Here is an 11,193-nt window from a genome sequence, read left to right on the forward strand (position 1 = left end):
GCCCAGTATGCAACAATGCAGCTATGCCAAGTTTTACTCCAAGCATGTTCACGCTATTCTATGCAAGAAGGATATCTACTTTAGGGCCTGCTTTGCACACCAACATATTGTTGTCTGTATCCCAATAAGGAAGTATTCCTGAGGGTCTTTGAGCATAATGAAGTGCAAATGCCTACTTACTCGTTTGGATGCTTTAGCCTGAAATGCATTTTCTGTGAAATTGACAAAGAAATTCTATAATAATGATAATTTTACCATTGGATTCAGAATTATTTAAGGGACAGCCTTGCAGACTATGGTTCAAAAGGGCAGATGTCTGGAAGGAACAGTTTATTATTATAGAAAGAGGCTATGTATTAAAATGTCAGCACCAGCCAATGGATTATTAATGTGAGATCATAGTAACAAAGGTAAGTTGCCAGATCCAAATGTTAAAGAGAGGTGGGTGAGCAATTTCCACCTTTACCTTGCACAATAAAAAAGCACAGGGTAAAAACTGGTGTGGCATGATTGGTTCTATAGGCCGTAATGCACAGGTTCTTCAAGAAGAAAAGAGTTGGCATCTTTGCAGCTCCAATGCCATAGCCTGGCAGAGAAGCAATGTTTTTTGCCACCTAGCAAACCCTGAGACTGGAAACCACAGTGTAATAGAGACTCCTGCCAAGTGGTAGGAATAACATGGAAAATATACTAAAACTGAAGTTTGTGTCCCTACAGTCAGGTGATGCCCAATTTGACCTTCAGCTTCAACACTATGCTACTTTTGTGTAAGATGCTACAGTTGCATTGTGGGAAAAACAGAGAGCAGAAACATAATGTTGCTTAACTCATGTCAGGTCATTTGTTGTAAATACAGGGCAAAAACTGAAGTGATGCACTATACAGTATCTGAGGAATTACTTTCTTTTTTCAGTTTATCTTGTGAGGCTTGCTTACTCTAGATGATGTGGAAAATTGCTCCTGGTCTTCACAACTGGAAAACACAATTTTGCAGTCCAGTGTATACTCTAGTCCACTCTTCCAATGCTATTTTCCATCAGATTTTTTTTTTTTATCTGACTGCTTTGCTTGACTTTCTTTTGGGTAATTTAGCTTTCCTGCTGAGTATCATGTGTTTCAGAGTTGTGCAAGCTATCTATTTCACTTATGGAATACTTTTTGGAGAAAGTACACCCTTCTTATATAAATAGGAAAAACCTTTATAGCCACTGAGACACCAGCTAGAAGGAAATGAAATTGACCAGGGGGATTAAGATCAAATATATTTATAAATTGTGAAATCCATCAGAGAACAAGCAACTGGCCAAGGTGAGTTCAAGAGCGATGTGACTCCTGAGTTCTGCTTTTACCAAAGATTGATGGTCATGAAATGATCCATTTCTTTAAAAACAAAAAGCCCTACACAGGAATGAAAGAATGATGGTTGAAACATGTGCATATTTGCAGACAGCACATGGCAAGAAGCAGAGCAAGAGCAATGCTTTTGATTGCCAAAAGTGTATGGAGTTTCTAGCAACCAGTGGTGTGTGGAGGTGTGGTCAAAAAAGTCAAGCTAGCAGCCATCATGGTGCAATTGACCTACATAAAAAGAGGAGCTTCAATCATACCATCACAACCATCATCTTGACTTTTTGACCACACCTTGTGGACAACCCTGCTAGCAATCTCTGCTTCTCCATCTGTTACAACCTGCACGTCTTGTGTCCATGTGATACAGGCAGCATGCATTAAGTCATACTGTTTTTCATGTGCCTGCTAAGCAGAAACTGTACTTTGGGAAACTGAGCCATCACAGTGCATTCTATAACAGAAGGGCCCCATGCAGGTCTTATCCAAGAAATCTCCTTTGTAAGTAGAAGTAAGGGGAGCAATGAGCTGCTTGCTTATTCCCAGATATGATGTGCTTTGCTGAGCATCCACCTTACATTTCTATCCAAACTTCAACTGGGAAGATGCCACTGATGTCGATAAGGCCCAGAGATTTCTCGCAGCCCGCACTCCTGGAAATAAAACTCCTTTTCCATTGTTTGTTGATCCAAGAACTTGCCATGAGTGCAACAGGAATAAATAACAACTTTCCAACAAAGTCCATAAGGGATGATATCCTACTAAATTTTCATTCCACATACTTATGGCTGATAAAATATAAGCCCAGTGATATTTCTGCAAGTCTGATAAATTAAAGCCACCCTCATAAAATGGTAATCTCAGTTTAGCTAATGAAATCCTTGGTGGGCTATTATCCAAATAAATATCCTAAACAACCTATCAATCTGAAGAAAATATTTATTTGGAATTACCACTGGGATGCCACAGAGGGCATAAATCAAACAAGGGACAATGTTCATTTTAATAGCATTAATTTTGCCCCGCAGACTTAATGGAATTTTAATCCATCTATTTGCATCCAGATAAATCTTTTCTAAAAGTTTCAACATATTTATTTCCATATATTTAGAAATATTTGGGGGGGGGGATATAAAGTTCCAAATATTTAATATCTTTGGTAGAAATCACAACATCCAACTCTTTACATAACTATGTTGATCTATTAGAGCCTAAAGGAAATAAACAGGATTTATTCCAGTTAATCTTAGAGGCAGAAGACTTTCCAAAATCCATGCTACCTGTATAAAATTAGGCAGAGAAGGAGAATACTTATCCAAAATTGCTAAAATATTATCAGCATATAAAAATAACGTGTATTCAATCCCACCAAAACAATACCCATAATGTCTGAAGATTGCCTTACAGTAATAGCTAAAGCTACAAGAATTAAATTAAAAACCAAGGCTGATGGTGGGCAACCCTGCTGAGTATCACAGAGTAACTCTGTATATATATATATATATATATATATATATATATATATATATACATATACACACACACATACATACATACATACATACACAAAATCCTTAATAATATATATATATATATATATATATATATATATATATATTATTAAGGATTTTGATTATAATAGTAAAAACTAATACAAACTAAACAAAGAAAAGAGAATAGAAAAAAGGAAGAAAAAGTAGAAGAAAAAAAGAGAAGAAAGAAGAAAGAGAAAAGGAAAAGGAAAAATATAATAAAAAGAAAAGAAATATATAAAGTGACTTCCAACCTTCATTACAACAAGTATAGATAAATTTAGTAACTCTTCACCCCCTATAAGGTTACAAACAGATTTCTCTTCATCCCATATCCTATTCCTTATCTATAAGCAAATCCATAAAACATCAACTTTTCAATCCTGGTGTCAGCAAAAAGTCCACAAAGGGTTGCCAGAACATTGCAAATATATGTATTAATTTGACCTTGATCAAATAAACCAACTTTATATTCCTTCCTTTTACTTCTAACAGTCTTAATCTTTACTTCATTCAAATAATGTCGTAGGATATGATTTCTCTTCAATCTTTCTTTATCCCATTGCACAGACTTTTTCAAGGGTTTAACAAACCTCTTTTGTAGATCCAATAAGAAAACATTTCCCAGGTCATTCTCTTAGTTTGTCATTTGTATTTCTCCTTTAATTTTTAAAACTAGTTTCTTTTGTATATGCAATAAAGCATCTTTTTCCAAATCATTCTCTTGGCCCGTCATTTGTAGTTCCACTTCTGGTACTTTCTCTGTCTTGTCAGACAAAATTTGCTCCACATCTGTCATTCCCTGATTAAGAACATTTGGACATAGTCTATCCATAGATTCAGACATCATTACTGATCCTGTTGATAATATAGCTACTAATTTCTGGCTCCATTCTCCAAACATCTCCTTTAATATTTCCAATGTTATGACATTTTGTTATTTTGTAAATCCCAGTACTAACACCAAAAGCAGGCTTGTATTTTTTTTCTCTTTCTACTTAGAATCTTCAGGCCCCTTTAGTGTCCAATTTCAAAAATCATAAAGTCACTTATCTTTATTATGACTTACAATAACCTAAGATAGCCAAAATAAATCTGGTTCCCATGAGAACCAGATTTATTTTTTATAATTAATTCCAAAATCTCATAGTAAAAGTCAATATTCCAAATTTAACAGGACCCTTAATCCATTTATAACTTTCTTAGATCAAAATCTTATTTATTTAGCTTTTTTTTGTTGTTTATTTCAAATTCTTTAAGTTCTTAAGCTAATAATTAATTTTTCTTTTGTTCAGAGTTAAAGATAAATGCACCTGAAGAAGACTTCAAACTTGTTCTGAAGGTCTCTAATAAGTTTAAGATGATTAATAGGCAATTTCTGGAAGTTGTTAGGAGGTGAGGCTTGCGAACTTAGTGTCCTTTAAAAGGCTCCCTGCAATTGAGAGCAAGGTGGCTAATCCCTTCATCTCCCAGTGTTTGTCTGGAGAGGTTCCGAAGGACCGGTCTACTCACCGGTTCTTCTGTCTTTGCCATAGTCATCAGCTCGGCTTTCGTGGAGACACCTTCAGTTCGCCATGCCTTCCCTTCAAGACAGAGACTGAGTTGAAAGTTGACTTACAAATGACAGGCTACAAGAATGACATGAAAAAAGATGTGACACTGGACATACAAAAGAAACTGGCTGATGTTTTAATAATTAAAAAGGGCATACAAACAATAACCAAAAGAGTGATCTGGATAATTTTTCTAAATTGGATTTACAAAAGAGTCTTGTTAAAGTTTTGAAGAATCTTGTGCGAAGGGACAAAGAAGAAATAAAAAGAAATCAAGTTCTATGACATTATTTGAAGGGACTAAAGATTAAAATTGTTAGAAGTAAAAGGAAGGAATATAGAAATGGTTATTTGATCAAGGTTAAAATAGATATGTTGTTATTTCTGGTAACCCTTAATGAACTTGCTGACACTAGGACTGAAATAACAATGCTTTATGGATTTGCTTATATATAACAGATGAGATATGGAAAGAAGAGATCATTTGTTGTAATTTAAGCAGAGGTGAAGTTACTAAAATTGTTTATACTTGCGATGAAGGTTGGGAGTCTCTTCTTTATATATTTCTTTTCTTTTTCTTTACTATATTCTTTTTCTTTTTTTCTTTCTACACTTTATGTCTTTCCTACTTTTTTCCTTTTGCACCTTTTATTACGTCTTTCTATTTTTCTATCTTCCTTTTAGTTCATATTAGTTTTTACTATTGTAATTATAATCTTTAATAAAATTACTTGAAAAAAAGAAAGTCAGAAAGAAATTCCACCCAATTTTTTAAAAAAATATTTTTTTGCTAACAAATTTGGAGAAGACATTGGCACCCTGTTCTCATCTATCTCAGATAATATAGAGCAAACAGGCAAATAAACCATTGTTGCTAGTCATCAGAGATAAAAAAAGATAGCCTCTTCACAAGCTTAGTGTACAACAAACCACATGAGCTATACACTTAGTTGTGTTTATGATCTCTGATCTTTTTCCTAGTCATGTTATTTTGCATTATTGCTCTGTTATCATCTAAATGTAGTAAAGGTGGTTCTTGGGTTCTCATGATTGTTGAGCAAGCATTTGACTTGCATAATATGCACTATTTCTCCTCCTTATCTTCATCTTCTCCCCTCCTTTAGCACTGCCTTCATCCTGGCAAATTTTCAATTTTGAAATTGTTTAGAATACAGGGGATGGGGGAGAGTTATAAGTGGGGGGGCATTTAGTCTTCCTCTTTAGAGTGAAAACAAATGTGTTTTTCTCCCAAATCTGCCAAGCCCGTGTTTTAATGATTTAACAGATGGAGTTGGCACATGTAAACCTGGGAGATGCATCTGTCTGATTTTTTTTCCAGTCTAAAGATTTTTTTATCTGCATTAATAGCACAGATGATGGTAAAATATCACCTCCCCAGGCTGCTTTGCTCTCCTACCATATAATGACTTTTAAGAGGAAGTGGGGAGAAGTGAGAGCAACTAGAATGAGGGAAAGGCCAGAGAAACGCAACTGTAAAAACTTTAATAATTTCTGTCTGAACCAATTAGGCTCTCATGTTACTGAATTCTTAGTGTCTGTGCTCATAGACATCCAAGATCCTTGCCAGCTAAACTTATCTGTTCTGATCTCTCAGTTCTACTAATTATTTACTTATATATAAACAAACAATATGGCCAAGAAGAACTGATGTTTCTTTTTTTAGTTATTGTGGCTTGCAATGTTGGATGAGTTCTACTTTTTACACAAAGCAGGTTTCAAAAGTCTTGCTATTTGTTCATAGCACTTTTCCATGAACAAACCTAGAATAGGGAACCCAAAAATGCTCACAAACATTTTAGTTTTGGAAGTAGAGCACTCTGTTCAAGAGTAATTAGTTGAGTTATTCATTTGATTGATTTTGTACCATCAATTCAATGTCAACTCTTAGCAACCATATAGACAGGTTTTCTCCAGGAGGATCTGCCCCAACCTGGGCCTTCAGGTCTTCAAATAGTGCATCTGTTACTGCTGTAATTGAATCCATCCATCTTGCTGCTGGTCACCCATTTTTCTCTCTTTTCTTCCATGTTTCCTAACATTACAGACTTCTTCAGAGAGTAGGTCTTTGCATGTGTCTGAAGTATGACTGCTTGAGTCTGGTCATTTGTGCCTCAAGTGAGAACTCTGGATTGATTTGTTTGATCATCCATTTGTTTGAGAGTTTCTTGGCTACCCAACACCAAAATTTGAAAGGGTCAATAATCGTTCTATCCTTCTTCTTCAAAGCCCAAGATTTACTTACACAGAGCGCCACAGGGAAAACTATTGCCTGCACAGTTCTGATCTTTGCAGGTATAGACACATCACAGCATCTGAATATTTTTCCCAAGGTCTTCATGGCACCCCTACCAAGTGCTAGTCTCTGATGTATTTCTTGACTGCTTGTTCCTTTACTGTTGATAATTGAACCTAAAGGGCAGAAGCTATCCACACCACTTCAATACCTTCTTTGTCAATTTTAAAACTGGTTGCTGTACCTACGGTCATTACTTTTCTCTTCTTTATATTTAATCTTAGCCCCATTTTTTCACTGAGCTCCTTGACTTTTATTACTAGAGCATGCAGATTGTTTGTGTATTTAGTTATCAGAGTAGGATCATCAGCATAATACAGGTTATTTATGTTTCTTCTTCCAATTTTAAAACCACAGACATCTTCCAATCCAGCTTCCCCCAATATACATTATATTCTGCATCTAGATTGAATAAATAAGGGGAGAGTATATATCCTTCTCTCACTCCTTTGACAACCTGAAGGTAGTCTGTTTCACCATGTTCTGTCCGTACTATGCCTTCCTAACTGGTGTATAGGTTTCACACAAGGACAATGAAATGTTCTGGGATTCCTGTTTTTCTAAGCATGTTCCACAGCTTAACATGGTCAACACAGTCAAAGGGCTTTCTGTAATCACATACTGCTTTTTTTCAATATGTTTTTTTTTAATTATCCAGCATGCATCCATAATAATGACATGTGTTTCTTGACCTTTCTAAAGCCAGCTTGAACATCTGGCATGTCCATTTCCATGCAGGGCTCTAATCTGTACTGGATGTTCCAAAACATTATTCTGCTAGCATGTGAAACTAGGTACGAAATTGCACACTCAGTTAAGTCTCCTTCCTTTGATACTGGCAAGTAGAATGACCTCTTCCAAACTGTTGGCCACTGCATTATTCTCTAGATTTGCTGGCATACCTTGATTAGAACCTTTAACTGCTCCTTCTTCTGTTGTTTGCCATATTTCTGTAGACATTCCATCGATTCTTATAGTCTTCCAACCTGATAATGACCAGAGTGCTAATCTAACTTCACCTTCTAGTACTAGAGGTTCTTGTAAGTAGGGAATATAGGTATCTTGGATGTTGACTTTTCCACCGTACAGAATTTTAATATACTCCCTCCATCTTTGTTTGATCTTCTTTGAATCAGTTACTCTCTGTCCATTGGCATCCTTTAGCATACCAATCCCCTTCATGGATCACTGCCTTGTCATGGTGAAGGGGCTTGCGGAACTCAGTGAAGCCATGAGCTATACCGTGCAGGGCCACCCGAGACGGACAGGTCATGACAGAGAGTTCTGACAAAATGTGGTCCACTGGAGAAGGAAATGGCAACCCACTCCAGTATCCTTGCCAAGAAAACCCCATGGACAATATCAAAAGGCTAAAAGATATGACGCCAGAAGATGAGCCCCTCAGGTCGGAAGGTGTCCAATATGCTACTGGGGAAGAGCAGAAGGCAATTCCAACTAGCTCCAGAAAGAGTGAAGCGGCTGGGCCAAAGCCGAAAGGACGTTCAGCTGTGGATGTATCTGGAAGCGAAAAGAAGGTCCGATGCTGTAAAGAACAATATTGTATAGGTACCTGGAATGTAAGATCTATGAACCAAGGCACGCTGGATGTGGTCAAACATGAGATGACAAGATTGAACATCGACATCTTGGGAATCAGTGAATTGAAATGGACAGGAATGGGTGAATTTAATTCAGGTGACCATTATATCTACTACTGTGGGCAAGAAACCCTTAGAAGAAATGGAGTAGCACTCATAGTCAATAAGAGAGTGGGAAAGGCAGTAATGGGGTACAACCGCAAAAACGACAGAATGATCTCAGTGCGAATCCAAGGCAAACCATTCAACATCACAGTAATCCAAGTCTATCCCCCAACCACTGATGCCGAAAAAACTGAAGTTGACCGGTTCTTTGAAGACCTACAACACCTTCTAGAACTAGCACCAAAAAAAGATCTCCTTTTCATCATAGGGGATTGGAATGCTAAAGTAGGAAGTCAAGGAGTAATCGGAATAACAGGCAAGTTTGGCCTTGGAGTACAAAATGAAGCAGGGCAAAGGCTAATAGAGATCTATCAAGAGAACAAGCTGGTCATAGCAAACATTCTTTTCCAACAACACAAGAGACAACTCTACACATGGACATCACCAGATGGTCAGTACCGAAACCAGATTGATTATATACTTTGCAGCCAAAGATGGAGAAGCTCTATACAGACAGCAAAAACAAGACCAGGAGCTGACTGACTCAGATCATGAGCTTCTTACTGCAAAATTTAGGCTTAAATTGAAGAACATAGGGAAAACCACTAGACCACTCAGGTATGACTTAGATCATATTCCTTGTGAGTACACAGTGAAGGTGATGAATAGATTTAGAGGATTAGATTTGGTAGACAGAGTGCCTGAAGAACTATGGACGGAGGTCCATAACATTGTACAGGAGGCAGCAACTAAAACCATCCCAAAGAAAAAGAAATGCAAGAAAGCAAAATGGCTGTCTGATGAGGCTTTACAAATAGCTGTGGAAAGAAGGAATGCGAAAAGCAAGGGTGAAAGGGAAAGATATAAGCAACTGAATGCAGATTTCCAGAGAATAGCAAGGAGAGATAAGAAGGCCTTCTTAAATGAACAATGCAAAGAAATTGAGGAAAACAAGAGAATGGGGAAGACTAGAGATCTCTTCAAGAAAATTGGAGATATCAAAGGAACGTTTAGTGCAAAGATGGGCATGATAAAGGACAAAAAAGGCAGGGACCTAACAGAAGCAGAAGAGATTAAGAAGAGGTGGCAAGAATACACAGAACAACTATACAAGAAAGATCTTAATGTCCCTGATGTCCATGCTGGTGTGGTCACTGACCTTGAGCCAGACATCCTAGGGAGTGAAGTCAAGTGGGCCTTAGGAAGCATTACTAACAACAAAGCTAGTGGAGATGACAGTATTCCAGCTGAGTTATTTAAAATACTAAAAGATGATGCTGTTAAAGTGCTGCACTCAATATGCCAGCAAGTTTGGAAAGCGCAACAGTGGCCACGGGATTGGAAAAGGTCAGTTTACATTCCAATTCCAAAGAAGGGCAATGCCAAAGAATGCTCAAACTATCGCACAATTGCACTCATTTCACATGCTAGCAAGGTTATGCTCAAAATCCTACAAGCTAGGCTTCAGCAGTACGTGAACCGAGAACTACCGGATGTACAAGCTGGGTTTCGAAGAGGCAGAGGAACTAGAGATCAAATTGCCAACATTCACTGAATCATGGAGAAAACACGAGAGTTCCAGAAAAACATCTACTTCTGCTTCATTGACTATGCAAAAGCCTTCGATTGTGTGGATCACAACAAACTGTGGCAAATTCTTAAAGAGATGGGGGTACCAGACCATCTTACCTGTCTCCTGAGAAATCTGTATGCGGGTCAAGAAGCAACAGTTAGAACCGGTCATGGAACAACCGATTGGTTCAAAATAGGGAAAGGAGTACGACAAGGCTGTATACTGTCACCCTGCTTATTTAACCTATATGCAGAGTACATCATGAGAAATGCCAGGCTGGAAGAATCACAAGCCAGAATTAAGATTGCAGGGAGAAACATCAACAACCTCAGATATGCAGATGGTACCACCCTAATGGCAGAAAGCGAAGAAGAACTAAAGAGCCTCTTGATGAGGGTGAAAGAGGAGAGTGCGAAAGCTGGCTTGAAACTCAACATTAAAAAAACTAAGATCATGGCATCTGGACCCATCAATTCCTGGCAAATAGAAGGGGTAGAAATGGAAGCAGTAACAGACTTCATTTATTTGGGCTCCAAGATCACCGCAGACGGAGACTGCAGCCATGAAATTAAAAGACGCTTGCTCCTTGGGAGGAAAGCTATGGCAAACCTAGACAGCATATTAAAAAGCAGAGACGTCACCTTGCCGACAAAGATCCGCATAGTCAAAGCTATGGTTTTTCCAGTAGTAACGTATGGCTGTGAGAGCTGGACCATAAAGAAGGCTGAGCACCAAAGAACTGATGCCTTTGAACTGTGGTGCTGGAGAGGACTCTTAAGAGTCCCCTGGACTGCTAGGAGGTCAAACCAGTCAATCTTAAAGGAAATCAACCCTGATTGCTCATTGGAAGGATTGATAATGAAGCTCAAGCTCAGATACTTTGGTCACGTAATGCAAAGAGAGGACTCCTTGGAAAAGACCCTGATGGTGGGAAAGATGGAAGGCAAAAGGAGAAGGGGACAGCAGAGGATGAGATGGTTAGATAGCATCACTGAAGCAATGAGCATGAAACTGAGCAAACTCAGGGAGGCAGTGAAGGACAGGAAGGCCTGGCGCGATATGGTTCATGGGGTCACGAAGAGTCGGACACAACTTAACGACTGAACAACAACAACAACAAAAGCATACCAATTCAAGGTTGGAACCTCCTTCTGAGTTCAGAGATGTTTTG

The sequence above is a fragment of the Python bivittatus genome, unplaced genomic scaffold (assembly GCF_059951505.1).
Source record: "Python bivittatus isolate LINGU-HERP-01145 unplaced genomic scaffold, Pbiv_v1 ctg000700_np1212, whole genome shotgun sequence".
Taxonomy (NCBI): Eukaryota; Metazoa; Chordata; class Lepidosauria; order Squamata; family Pythonidae; genus Python; species Python bivittatus.